General features: G+C 35.6%; 1 protein-coding gene and 1 pseudogene across 4 annotated transcripts in view; both read right to left on the bottom strand.

Annotated features, from left to right (window-relative positions):
• Positions 1-15,101, bottom strand: part of SLC14A2 (solute carrier family 14 member 2) — a 679,109-nt gene that overhangs the window by 139,361 nt on the left and 524,647 nt on the right. The window lies entirely within an intron of this gene.
• LOC141550014 (uncharacterized) lies at positions 8,260-9,654 on the bottom strand (annotated as a pseudogene).

Raw genomic sequence — 15,101 nt, 5'->3', positions numbered from 1 at the left:
GAGATTTCAGTGCCTAGTATAGTGCTTGTTATTTATCCATTACTAGAGAAAAGCCATTTGGCTGACATAGGTCACAATTCACAGTTTCTTGGGAGCAAGAACTGGAAATCACTTGACTTTGGTAGCACAGACATTTGACCAGGTAGTTGGCTTTCTTAGTTTCTCAGGGTATTTCTGTCCTTCCATGCTGTATATGTCCATATTGCAGACATTCTTTAGGTCAGTAAGCAGGAAGAAAGATAAAAACTTCTGCTTATTGAGCATTTCCTGGATAAGGTCAGATGTTTTTAATCACAGAATCCTATAGCTAGACTGGAATCTTAAAAAGCCAACTTGACTATTCCTCTGCCTTCAGGCAGGATTACAAGGAAACTCCCAACAGATGGAAATCGCTTTTGAATCTGAAATCTTGCAGTTTCTGTTTTGATATAAGCATTGATCAATAGCTGAGACTTGATAACCCAGAAAATAGTTTTGATCTAGACATGTCAAACCACCTATGATCTACCTTTTGTCATTGTATCAGACTTACAATGCATACTAGGAAGAGTTATTTTGTGTTCTTTCGACTGAGATTGTGGAATTTCTGAAAAAGTTATGGTATATAAATGTAATAGAATACTATTATGCCATAAGCAATGATAAAATAGATGGTTTTACTAAAACCTGGCAAGACTTATATGACTTGAAATAGAATGAGATAGGAAAAACAGGGGAACAATATACATAAAGAGCTTTGAAAATCCTAAAATCTCTGATGAATGCAGTGACCAACTTAATGGATCAATTAGTCCAGAAAACTGATGTTGAAGTAAGTTATCCCACTTCTTTACAAAGAGATAATGGACTCAGGGTGCAGAATGAGAAAAAAAAATTTTTGGTTTGTTTTTTGTTTTTAGAAATGGCTAATGCAAGATTTTGATTTGCTTTACTATACATATTTGCTACAATGGGCTTTTTCTTTTTTTAAGTTGGACATGGGAGAATACAAAATATAATTTTTGTTAATCGAAAAATTTTTTTTTAAAACCTGGATTGCCATGTTTCCTGGGATTAGTTGAAAAAGGAAATATCATATGCATGAACCACTGGTCATGTGTTCCACTAAACCACTAGGTAAAAAGCAAAGCGATTGTTATCATCTCTCAGAGCATCTTACCTCAAAAGAAAATATTGTATTTCACACAATATTGTACAAAATTAAAATTGGCCCACGGCAAAATTGTGATATCCTCTAGCTTCTATTTTATCATCTTATTCTTTTCATATAGTTCTTAATCCCACAACCATCTCCTTCTTCCTCGCTTGCCCTGTGACTGTTTCCTTCAAATCTAGTCAAAGCAATAGGCAGATTTAGGATCTGAGTGGGGAGAGTGTTAATGTGAGAAATATAAATTTTTTCTTGTTAGTAATAGAGACACATTGAAGGTTTTTGAGGAGAGTGGGAGGTTTTTTGTTTTTATTTCTATTTTTGTTGTTAATTTTTATTTTGAGCAAACTTAGTTATGAGTGAGGAGGCAAAAAGGCTTCATTTGCAAACATCTATGCCTATTACATATTTTTAAAAATACCACACAAAGCGTTAGCATGGTCAAATAGAAAAGAATGCTGGACTGCCAGTTGAGAGATATATCTAGCTCTGACAAAATCGTGATGAGTGACTATGGACAAATTGCTTAACTTTATTGAGGTTACTTACTTTTTACCTTATTGAGACTTAGTATTCTTTCCAGTTATATGTGGCTGATATCTGCCTTATCTATCTTATGCAGACATTGTAATATTTTAAATGAGACAATTTATGTTAAACTCTCTTCAAAATTGTCAAATAATTTATATAATTATATATGATTATATAACTTTTATGGACACAGTGAAACTTCTTATTAACATTTCCACAGTTAATGTTTTACCAAAATTCAAGACTTGCCTCCAGGGGCTCCATTAAATTATCCAATTTACTAATGTACCAAATTTTTGTGAGTTAACCCACTTTTCAGTCATGCTGGGTAAAGATTCCTATTACTGGTATAGAAATTAACCCAAAAGATTATTAGAATCATATTTCTTAAACTAAACTTTAAAAAGCTTAATACTTTGGATAGAGAGACTCAGTCTCTCATATTTCTCCGCCTTTCCCCCCTCCAATTTACTCTTCCTTTAAATTCCACAGACAGGGATCTATTCAGGGTGCTACTGCACAGTTCATTCCTAGAAAGATGCTACCTGAACACATTCCCAAGCTACGAAATCAGCCACTTGATTATTTAGGATTCAGTGTGCCCATAATAGGCCCCATCTAGCTAGAATTAGGAACAGGGATTAGGACTGGATTTAGTGTATTTCTGGGCTCACAGTAAGTACTCAGTTAATATGTGATGATGTAATAATTGATTTCCCTCTGTTCCTTTAAAAAAAGGCATAGAAGATTACCTGTGCTTATGTTATATTTATCTTTATCTCTCCTGCCTTCATTTCTAAATTTCTCAGGGGAAAAGGATTAAATCTAGTTATATTTAAAAAGAAGCCAAGTAACAAGAACAGTAGAAGCTTTTTTAGGTTCCATCCATTTCTTGGGTGCTTAAAATATTGGCTTATTAGAATACTGATTTAAAAACTAAATTGTTTTGTTCTTTATACTCTAATACTTGGGGATTTCTAGTCCAGTTTTTAGATCCATAGTAGAGAAGTGTTCTAGAAAACATGGTGTGAAAGGAGAGGGGAAGAAAAGAAGGAAGATACTAAGAGATTTAATGATACCCTCAATCACAAAGTCATGGGCTTCTAAAGCTAGAGCGAAGGAAAGAACTGTGAGAAACTGCTCAGGATTTATTATGGGACAGATAATAAAAGTCATGTTTTGTTGAGCCTTTCCTCAGCTGAAAACCAAATGAAACTTAAACCAAATTTAAACACAAAACTGAAAGAAATCTCAGAGTTCATCTGGTCTAATCCCTTCTTTTTAGAGATAAACCAACAAAGATTTGGGGAAATTAAGTGACTTGACCAAGGAGACAACAGAGGGGGACTTGAAGCCAAGTCCCATGACTCTGGTGGCAGAACTCTTTCCATTGAATCCCATTAGTTCATGCTTTGTCAGGATGCAATTTCTGAAATATGAAGTTTCTTTAGCTCCCAAGAGACACCATCAGACCCTCCCTTCCCCAGCCTGGGTCAAGAGACACGTCACTTTTGTATTGCTTCATGTTCCACTCAAAGAAAACTTCTAAAAATACTTAGGAAATGTCACTGAGGGTGCTGGAATGAAATTCAGAGCAGAAAAAAAGCAAGCAAGACAAACTAGGCTTTCAAAGAAAATTGAAGCTCTGGAGAGCCTTCAACTATTTTGATTTATATTTAAACATTTTTTGAGATTGAAGTCTTGATTAGCTCAGTCCTCTCAAGTTCTCCTTCAGTTCTGATTTATGGGGAAGCCAGGCCAGAGCAAATGAAAGCTAAATGAGGTATTCTTTAAAATTACCTTGGAACGCTTGGAGGAGGGAAGGAACACTGACAAGGAGACTAAAAGGAAGGTGATGAGATGGGCTTCTGAAACCCCACATCTTTAGGAGATGGGATGACTGTGAGGGGAGAGGGGTTGGAGGAGGAGGAGCCTGGGCTCTAGGGACACTATGTCCCAGCCTGGAAGGCACTTGGGCTTGGTTTTCAAATAAGATTGAGCTCAGTTATCCGATGCCTTTGGAAAGTGCAGTGGGCAGTGAGTTTCAGAGACTCTTTTATAACAAATCTGAGGAACTTTTTAGCATAGGGAGAAATAATAAAGATAACAAGCAAAGTGGTATGATTTAAAGTTTATTCAGGCAGTCATTGAGTGAAAAAGGGGATCATGTCTCTGCTATGCTAAGTGAGCAGAGAGTTAGAAGGACCACCTGCCCTTTTCTCTCTAGTAGACTCCACTGTTTGATCTAAGGGAGTACTTTGCCCTGTTCCACTTTCATTATATCTCTTCCCTGCCCTAGACCCTAAGGTGGCTTCCTCATGACTTCTGAGACTGGCCATGAAGACCTTTGACATCCTGACCTTTCCGATCTTACTTCCTCTACTACTCTATACAAACATTTAATTCCTTTCATTGCCTTTCTCCCCAAAACACAGTCTCATTTCTGATTTTTCTTACCACATTCCTTTCATCTGCTCTCCTTCTCCTTCTTCAAATCCTGTCTTTCCTTCAAAGCCCAGCCCAAATTTGACCTTCTTTATGGAAAAATGTGTCATGCTGACATTTCTCCCCACAAGAAGTCAATTATTGAACACTTAACAGTATATCCCTGATTATATTGCAATTAATTGTTTAATCAGTAAATACATTCAAACCTCATTGAACCTGTTTATATTTTGGCCTGATCTCGTGTAGTATAACTTTTATTATTTCTACAAATTTGAGGAAGCAAAAGTAAAGGCAAGTATTCACTGAAAGAACAATTAACAATTATCCTGACTAAGGATCTCTGGTTAAATCACCATGGGTATTCCCATCACTGATGCAAACTACAATCCCTCTGTTCCTTAATAGATAGTCCTCACAACTGGCCAAAACACTCATCACCCTGTGGTCAACCTGCTGAGAAGCCTCTTGGGACTTAGTTAAGCTGGTCTAAAAATCATGGATGGACAACTCACCACTAAACTGCCATACTAATCCTTTCTTTCTTTTTTTTTCTTCCTGTACCTTTTATTGAAAGACTATTAAAGATAGTAATCAGATAAACAATAAAATTGTCTGACTTGTTTTCTTGATAGTTAACACTGCAGTGCAACACAAAAATAATGATTGTCCCAGGTAATACATAAATACCCAAGGCAAATAAAACCAACATATCTGGCATTAATGATTACTGTTCCTGGACAAGTCTGCAAAGCTTGGCCAAAATAATTTGAACATAAGACAGCTAACAAAAAAGGGGATTTTTAAAAATACATATTAAAATCAGTACTTTTATAGTAATACAAATAATATCCTATACTTATCTTTTTTAAACATTTTTGTTACAGAAGACCACTTTCAGAAATGGTTAATTTGTATATAAAATGTCATTCTTAAATGTCCTATCTCTTGGTTGGTGCCAGCATCATAGCCATTTCAAGAAATGATTAAGTGTCTACAGCTCTAAAGATGAAACATACTTAATGATCTGATGCATGGTGTTATTAGAGGACGCAAAATATCTTTTAAGAAACCTGTTCGCTCACTGCTGGACAGTTGGAGATACAGAGGGGCTGTTATGCAATTGATCTCCCAAGTGTTTTCTGGTTTTCCATTTTCTCTGTGATACACAAAAAGAACTGAAATGAACACAGCTTTTAAAAAAAATAGCCATTTATTCAGTCTCTTATCACACCAAAATATTCTGTACATTAAGATACTACAGTTGGAACACCTTTTATAACAGGCACAATGGACAGTAAATTATATTTTATGTAACTTATTATAAAAGTGTGAAATAAAAATGACTTATTGGTTCCTTTTAACATCACTGGTAAACATAATTCAGCAGCAGACATTTGAGGCATCCAATCTTAGTAAAATATGCCATAAGAATAGCAATCATATCATTCTTACTTTATTTTAATCCCTGACTTGTCAATATTAATATATAGAGACAACAAACTTTTTCAATGGTATATTTACTAAGATTCTGGCAGTTGTTTTATGTAACAAGACATATAACATACTAGACTGCCACTTAATTTGTTCGTAGCAACTTAGCTTCAATATAAAGTTATTAAATATATATAAAAAAACAAACCTTGATTTTTACATGCTAAATATTTTCAGCAAGTATTCAATTAAATAGCTAATGAACTTATTATAGCAAAAATAAGGAATTACAATACTTGAAACAATGCAACCAGAACATAATGCATAAAAATGGTCATTGGTTATAATGTAATTTATTTAGCTAGTTAAACTAGTATAAAACATGCAAAATATTTCAGAACATTTTAGCTACTTATACCAAAAAATCCCAGTGTATGAAGTGATTCTCTCCAAAGTGTAATGAAAATTAATTCAAATTATGTAATATTCTACTGCTAAAAATATTAAAAAGATTGAAATGGAGGTATATTTCCTAGGTTTTGGAGCTTACTCATGCTGCCAAGTGCTATCTTTCTTTGCTACTTGAAGTAGCTAGCAGATAGTAGAGCTCCAGAATACCTTATTCACTATCAATTCCTAGTCTCCCTAAGAAGCACACTGTCTATCCTGGTCAAATAGATAGGATGTTTAAGGATAAAAAAGCATACTATTCAGCTAGGTAAAATAATAGCAATCCCCTACCCATCCCACTCTATTCCCTAGGCCAGGGATGAGAGACATCCTGCCCATGAGTAATGTAAGGCCTGAGGGTTGTACAAGGTCCTAGAAATCATTTGGTCTGGCCCTGTAAGGCAACTGCAGGTGATGATGAGCTGAAAGCTAGATACAATAAGCTACCACTGCTTGAGTTCTATAATGGACTGGGATGAACTATATTATAAAACAGTGACCATCAAAACCATTGGGCACTGGCTAAGAAATAGAGTAGTGAATCAGTGGAATAGGTTAGGTACATAAGACATAATAGTCAATGACTGGTAATCTAGTATTTGATAAATCCAAAGACTCCAGTTTCTGGGATAAGAATTCAATATTTGACAAAAATTGCTGGGGAAATTGGAAAATAGCATGACAGAAAGTAGACATTGACCAACAGCAATCATCTTATATCAAGATAGAAATAGATTTGTGATTTAGACATAAAGGGTATTAACTATAAGCAAATTAGGAGAGCAAGGGATAGTCTGTCTGTTGGATCTGTGGAGAAGGAAGAAATTTATGATGAAAGAAGATCTAGGGAACATTACAAAATGCAAAATGGATAATTTTGATTACATTAAATTTAAAAGCTTTTGCACAAACAAAACCAATGCAACCAAGATTAGAAGAGAAGCAAAAAGTGGGAAAATGTTTTTTTACAGCCAGTGTTTCTGATAAAGGCCTCATTTTTAAAATATATAGAGAAGTGATTCAAATTTATAAGAATATAAATCATTCCCCAAAGGATATGAATAGATAATTTTCAAATGAAGAAATTAAAGCCACTTCTCATCATATGAAAAATGCACTAAATCACTACAGATTAGAGAATTACAAATTAAGACAATTCTGAGGTACCATTTTACACTTCTCAGATTGACTAAACTGAAATGAAAATATAATTATAAATGTTTGATGGGATGTGGGAAAACTGAGATATTAATACAGTATTGGTAAAGTTGTGAAATGATCCAACATTCTAGACAGCATTTGGAACTGTGCCCAACAGACTACATATAAATCTATGCACACCCTTTGATCCAGCATTGTCTCTATGGGATCTGTATCCCAAAGAGATCATAAAAAAAGGGGAAAGGACCCGTGTGTGCAAAAATGTTTCTAGCCGTCTTTTTTTGTAGTGGCAAGGAACTGGAAATTGAGTGTATGTCCATCAATTGGGAATGGCTGAAAAAATTATGGTTACATGAATGTAATGGAAAAGTACTATTCTTTAAGAAAGGTTGAACAGGCTAATTTTAGAAAAGCCTAGAAAGGCTTACATAAACTAATGCTGAGTGAAGTGAGCAGAATCAAAGGAACATTGTACACAATAATAAGATTATGTGGTCACTTGTGATGGACATGGCTCTTCTCAACAATGTAGTGATCCCACATCGACAATTCCAATAGACTTGTTGTAGAAACTGTTATCTACATGCAGAGAAAGAACTATGGAGACTGAATGAGGATTGAAGCATACTATTTTCACCTTTTTTTTTCTTTCCCTTTTGTCCTGATTTTTCTTGCACAACATGACAGATATGGAAATATATTTAAAAGAATTACACATATTTAATCTATATCAGGTTATTTGCTGTCTTTGGGAAAGGGGAGGCAAGGGAGGAAGGGAGAAAAATTTCAACAAAAGTCTTACAAAAAGGTATATGGAAAACTATCTTTATATGCATTTGGAAAAAATAAAATACTATTGACAATTAAAAATATATATTTATTATCTAAAAGATTTTACTTTATTTCCTAATTTCTTAAATACTAGTTGGGCCTGAGTATATTACCTTCTGGGGAGAAAAATCAAACCAAAGAAAGTGAATGTATGTATCCCATGTAATAAGCAACAGGCAACAATCATAGCCTTGTCAGGCCAGCAATTTTAAGGTCTAAAAACACAGGTGCATTCATATATTTGGGTAGCAGAAGCCTTAAATTTCATAGTTGAAGTTTCCTTTAGACATTACACTTTCTGGCAGGGAGGTCTCAAGAATTGTTGAGTTATGCCGACTCTGGATCTGATCCAATGGCCTTCTTCTTTTCTTCTTCTTCTTCTTCTTCTTCTTCTTCTTCTTCTTCTTCTTCTTCTTCTTCTTCTTCTTCTTCTTCTTCTTCTTCTTCTTCTTCTTCTTCTTCTTCTTCTTCTTCTTCTTCTTCTTCTTCTTCTTCTTCTTCTTCTTCTTCTTCTTCTTCTTCTTCTTCTTCTTCTTCTTCTTCTTCTTCTTCTTCTTCTTCTTCTTCTTCTTCTTCTTCTTCTTCTTCTTCTTCTTCTTCTTCTTCTTTTTTCTTTTCTTTTCTTTTCTTTTTTTTTGTGTGCTTCTCTTGTCCTTTCTGTTTTTTTTCTCATTTCTTTCTCACTGTTTTTCTTTTTCTTTGCTTGTGCCACTTTTACATGATCTAGTTCTGATAAAGATTCAGATAATACCGATTTATCTTCAGAATTTATCTTCTTTTCTTGCTCAGGCTTTTTATTTTTTTCTCTCTCATGCTCATCTTTCAATTTTTTTCTTTTTTCTTTTTAATACTGTCCTTATTATATGACTCAGATTCTGATTGTAGCATTATGAAGATCTATGTGAACAATACTTCTTCCCCCCTCTTTTCTTAACTTCACCTTCTGAATTTGAATAACTGCTAAAAAAAATCAGAGCTTGATGAAGAACAGGGTGAAGATCTATCAGATTTTTCTTTTCTTTCTCTCTTTTTCTTTGATGAATTCTCTCTTCTATCTAACAGTTTTTCTCTGTGTTTTCCCAGTTCTGATTCATGTTTTTTCTTCCAATTCAGCTCATTCCTTGGAGTTTTTTTTTTTTTTTTTTTTTTTTTTTTTTTTTTTTTTTTTTTTACTAGTTGTTCTTTCACTTTTTCCCATGTGGACCTTGGCCAATTCAGATAAGACTATGATGTTAACCTGTATTGAGCAGGACCTTGAGATCTGGCTGTGGCTGTAAGATTCATGTAAGCCTTCTCATCCCTCTTGTACATGGGGTTGTGGGCAGTGAAGATGGGGTAAGTGGGGGGCTCTAATAGCATGTGCAGCTCTTCCTCCTTTCCATATTAAGCCAGATTATATTTGCCTGAGCATATGTTCTTCTTCTCTGGCTCCTAGATACTTCTATGCCAAGTTTAGGTACCAGAATAGGACTTCAGAAGAGATAGCATTCCGATGATACATTTTTATTTGCTTGGGTTATAATAATTTCCACTATAATTCTATCTTCTATATTTCCCCTTTGAGAAGAGTGTGGGAGACTAAAATTAGAACTCCTGCGGAGGAAAGCAAAAGACTCTAGAATTTACTATCTATGTAATGGTGGGCAAGTCATTTAACTTTTTGTGAACTCTGTATTTATGCTATTTGTAAGGAAGGCAAAAAAAGGACTGGGTCAAGGGTTTTTAACATTTTGCGTCATGGATTCCTTTGACTGTCTGGTAGAATCTCTGGTATCTTCTCAGAATAATTTTTTGTTCCTGAAGAAAATGCTAAATTTCAATTAGTGAAAATAAAGATTTTGTTTTTTTCTCCAGCCAAGTTCATGGATTCCCTGAAATCCATCCACTGACCCTGAACCCAAAGTTAAGAATGCCTTGGCTAGAGGATTTCCAAAGTCTCTTCCAAATCTAATACTCAGTAAATCTGAAACCTGGCTTTACCTTTGACTAAATAAGTATCCTTGTGAAAGAAAGGAGGCATCACCACCTAGGGCTTCAGTTTCCTTATCTGTAAAATTAGGAGACTGATCTCTTGCCGTCATTTCAATCACTAACAATCCCCTGGTTCTTTGAGTTTCTTCTTTTATTTTATGGCCTACTGTTGGCCAAGTATTTGGTTTTTCTCTGCCCAGTCTTAGAGTTTGGAAAGGACATCAGAAGACTTTTGGTTCATCACATAATGTGTACCTTCAACAACTCTTACAACAGACATGTCAAAGTCCTTGTCTTCCTGTCACACAGACTAAACCAGATTAAAGTGAATTTGGGAAATGTTTAACAAAATATATTAGAAATATAATAATGTTAATTTGTGGTTTTCTAAAACAATATTCAATCCCCCAACTATCTGTTTCTATTTGAGTTTTATACCACCATCTTACAAAGGACATCTGTTGATTATTTCCAGTTTATTCTGTATATAGCTTGTTTGTACATAGATGTTAGCATGTTGTCTCCCCCTCAGATGTGAGCTTCTATTTTTTAAAATAATAGCTTTTTATTTCCAAAATATATATAAAGATAGTTTTCAAGATTTACCCTTGCAAAATCTTGTGTTCCAAATTTTTTTCTCCCACCCTTCCCCTCATCCCTTTCCTTAGACAGCAAGTAATCCAATATATGTTAACATGTGCAATTCTTCTGTACATATTTCTACAATTAACATATTGCAAGAAAAATCAGATCAAAAAGGAAAAAAAGAGAAAAAAAAACCAAAATGCAAACAAACAGCAACAACAACAAAGTGAAAATACTATGTAGTGATCGATACTCAGTCCCCACAGCCCTTTTTGTGTGTACAGATGGCTCTCTCCATCACAAATCTATTGGAATTTGCCTGACCTCATTGTTGAAATGAACCTCCATCAGAGTTGATCAGTTGTGAGCTTCTTGAGAAGATTAGCTTTTGCCTTTCTCTGTTTTTGCACTTAGCACAGTATTTAGCATAATAATAAACACTTAACTAATATTTATGACCTGATTAACATCTAACTTTCATTAGAAGACCTTTAGTGGAAGGGGAATTTGCCTCATCGAGAGGCAGTTTGTTTAGCATTTGAACAAGTGGATAGAGCACTGGAATTCAAGTTAGAGATCTGCTCCTGAGGTATGAATTAGTTATGCGACCTGGATACACCCCTATTTGTAAAAATGGGGATAATAACAGCATAGGATTATTGTGAGGATTGAATTAGGTAATACAAGGAGCAAATTGCAAACCTTAAAGTGTATAAAAATGCTATCTATTAGTGTTACTACTAATACTACTCCTAGTACTACTATAATTATTACTACTAGTACTACTACTATGCTAGTACTATTTTTCTAACACCATACCAAACCAAAATTTGCCTCTCTGCTACTTCCTGTGTTTTCTGGTTCCACTTTAATATTTCAAACAGAATATTAAGAACTCATATTCTAATGGTTTCAATTACTTTTCTCCCAACTATATTCTGAGGTAGGCAGAACATGTGTCATTATTCCCATTTTCCTGATGAAGAAGCGCAAGATCAGAGAGGTTAAGTAATTTGCCCATGGATATACATGGATACAACACAATAGATGTTGTGGCAATCCTGATTAAAACCCCAGCCTCAGTCCAGTTTTCTTTTTTACCCCCCAGGGCCCTATGTTGAAATGCTATTCTTTGACTATAATGATGATGCTACAGTCCCATCTTATGCAGGATATGGACTTTGAAATTTTTTTTGTGTAGGGAGGAGAACTACACTGGACATTCACACTTTCCCATTCTATCTTTCTCATGACTGGGGCACTAATTAGCAAAAAGGATGATCAGGGTTAGGAGGGCAGTCCACAGCAAAGAAGTAACAAAATAAAGCCAACCCCCCCCCAAAACAAAAACAAAAACAAAAACAAAAAACCCCAAAAAACATGTGGCAATTTGGCTCAAAGTCTTGCTCAAGCCGATTCCTTTCCATTAAATGTGAGAGAACTCAGCCTCCCAGAAGGGTACTTTGCTCCTTTTATTTCTCATGTGAGCCCAGATTCTCTCTGGCTATCAGTGATGATATCAGGAGCGTCACATATTTGCCTGCTATTTGACTGCAGCCAAGTATGTGTTGGAAGCAGTGGGGCAAATGGGTCAAAAATGCTGGGGCCAGGCTGTGGTAAGCCTTGAATCCCATGCTGCGTGGTTTTAGGTATTTTTGAAGCTATAAAATTGGTTAATGTAGATGTCAGTCACCCACAGAAATATATTCAGGTTCAGAACTCTCCAAAGTACTGAAAAATTCTTTCTTGGGAACTTGCTGGGAACTTGATCTTTTTCACTTTTCATTTTCACTTAGCTATGGTTTTGGCTTTCTGGAATGGGTCCAGTGTTGGTGCCAAAGGATTAGTCTGGCTTTCTTAGTAGATGTCACTCAAGCCCAGTTATGCTAAATGGTACCATGTCAGCCTGAAGGAGTTCCCATTTTCAAAGTCGTTACCATTCCCAGAGAGCAGCAGGTATACCCAGTAGGATCCAGCACAGTACGCTCCAAGTCACTAGATAGCATTAAGCTAAAACTAACAGCCTGTGATATATTCCCAGCTCAACAAGGAAACATTTTTATCGATTCAGAAATCAATGGCTCTGCATCATTGGTGGTTCTTATAGCAATACTGCTGATATCCCTTTGGCTCTGGCAGGAAAGAGAGATTGACAAATGTGGTTTGCCTGGGCAATCTTGCCCTTGAACTTGAGGGAAGAAGTTGGGTCCAAAAGAGAGAGAAATGATCAAATGTTATATTACAGAGGAAAAAGAGAATTGAAATTTGGTGGTCTAGATTCTAATACAGCATCTACCACTTACTAGCTACATGATTGTTAGTAAATTGCTTATTCTAAATGAGGGTCAGTTTCCTGATCTGTAAAATGTGGATAATAATACTTAAGCCATCATAAGTATTTCACAAGATTTTTATGAGGATCAAATGAATTAAAGTGTGTAAAAGCACTTTGTAAACTGGAAAGTACCTATGAAAACCTAAGATGATATTACTCCTGAGTTCCCAGCATGTTCTGTTCATATATATTTTTAGGTCATCTGCAATAAGTTACAAATTCTTTAACATTCTTCCTCCCTCCTTCCTATGTTAATCAGTCAATAAACAAATATTTATTAGGTGACTTCTACATACATGTTAGTGACTTAGGTGTTAGAGACACAAAGACAAAAGTGAAATAGTGCCTTTTCTTAAGGAGCTTACATTTTAAAAGGGAGAGACAATTATATATATACATGGGAATGCATATAGAATATATTCAAAGTAGATGACTAGGTATTTTAGGGAAGAGAACATAGAGGGGAATCCAGAAAGGCTTCAGAAGAAAAGGAATATTTGAAATAAATTTTGAAGCTATTAAATAAAGGATTCTGAGCCATGGAAGGGAGGAGGGAGGGAAGTCCATGGATGAACAAAGCCAGAGAGTTATGAAGTACCATAATTAAGGAACTCTTAGAGAACCAGTTTGCTGGACTATAGCAGATAGGTGATTCAGGAAGAATTATCTTTCTGACTTTAGATCTAACCTTAGACACTTAGTAACTGTGTGACTCTGGACAAGTCATTTAACCATATTTGATCCCAGGTTTCTCATTTGTAAAATGAGCTGGGAAAAGGAAGGGAGTAAACTATTCTAGTATCTTTGCCAAGAAAACCCCAAATAGGGTCATAGAGAGTTGGACATAACTGAAAAATGACTAAACAATAACAACAAAAGCATACATAAAGAATAGTAATTTATAATAAGGCAAGAAATTCTGGTTGGGGCCAAGTTGTGAAGGACTGTTAATGAAAAACAGAGACATTTATATTTGATCCCAGGAAATTTTAGTGGAGCTTATTTAAGTCATAGGATAACATGATCAGAATTGTGTTTTGGAAAAATCACTAGTAGCTCTGTGGAGGATAAATGGCAGTGGTGCAAGACTTGAGACAGAGAACTTAATTAGGAGGCTAATGCAATGGCCCTGAAATAGACTGATGGCTGAGTGGAAATAAAAAGATGAACATGAGATATGCGGAGGTAGAAATTATAAGATAATGTAGAAAATAAATGAATATATGAATTGAGGAAGAGTGAGGAACTAAGGGTGACATTGAGGTTATAAAGCTGGGTGATTGGAAAGAAAGCCATGTCTAAAAATAGAAAAGTTTGGAAAAGAGATGTGTTCTATTATAAAAATACTATGATTTCTCTTTTGAATATTTTAAGGAAGTTTTAGATATTTACAGGACATCCATTCATATCCAAATGACAGTTGGTGATATTCAACTAGAGCTCAAGATTGAAATAAGGGCTGGCTATATATACACCTGGGAATCTAGAGACAATACATAGACATGGTATTTAGATCTACTATCCTGATGAAATAATTGGAGTGTTTAGAAAAAAGAGGACCCAGGGTAGAGCCTTGTGTTATTCCCACAATTAGGGATTATGATACTGATGATCAAAAGAAAAGAACTGAAAAGGAACCATCAGATAGGTAAGAGAAAAAACAAGAAGAGTATCAGGACAACCCAGAAAAGCAGAGGACAAGTAGACCTAGTAAGCTCCAGTCTCTTGGACTGAATTAGAGGATTGACTAAAATATTTCTTCTACTTAGACTTGCGTGCAATTCTGACATTAAGGACTCAATCTTTCTTTTTTTACTCCTTCCTTCCTTCCTTCCTTCCTTCCTTCCTTCCTTCCTTCCTTCCTTCCCTCCTTCCTTCCTTCCTTCCTTCCTTCCTTCCTTCCTTCCTTCCTTCCTTCCTTCCCTCCTTCCTTCCTTCCTTCCCTCCTTCCTTCCTTCCTTCCTTCCTTCCTTCCTTCCTTCCTTCCTTCCTTCCTTCCTTCCTTCCTTCCTTCCTTCCTTCCTTCCCTCCTTCCTTCCTTCCTTCCTTCCTTCCTTCCTTCCTTCCCTCCTTCCTTCCTTCCCTCCCTCCTTCCTTCCCTCCCTCCTTCCTTCCTTCCCTCCTTCCTTCCTTCCTTCCTTCCTTCCTTCCTTCCTTCCTTCCTTCCTTCCTTCCCTCCTTCCTTCCTTCCTTCCTTCCTTCCTTCCT

Source organism: Sminthopsis crassicaudata, chromosome 1, assembly GCF_048593235.1.
Source record: "Sminthopsis crassicaudata isolate SCR6 chromosome 1, ASM4859323v1, whole genome shotgun sequence".
NCBI lineage: Eukaryota > Metazoa > Chordata > Mammalia > Dasyuromorphia > Dasyuridae > Sminthopsis > Sminthopsis crassicaudata.
This window is presented reverse-complemented; position numbering and strand designations above follow the sequence as displayed.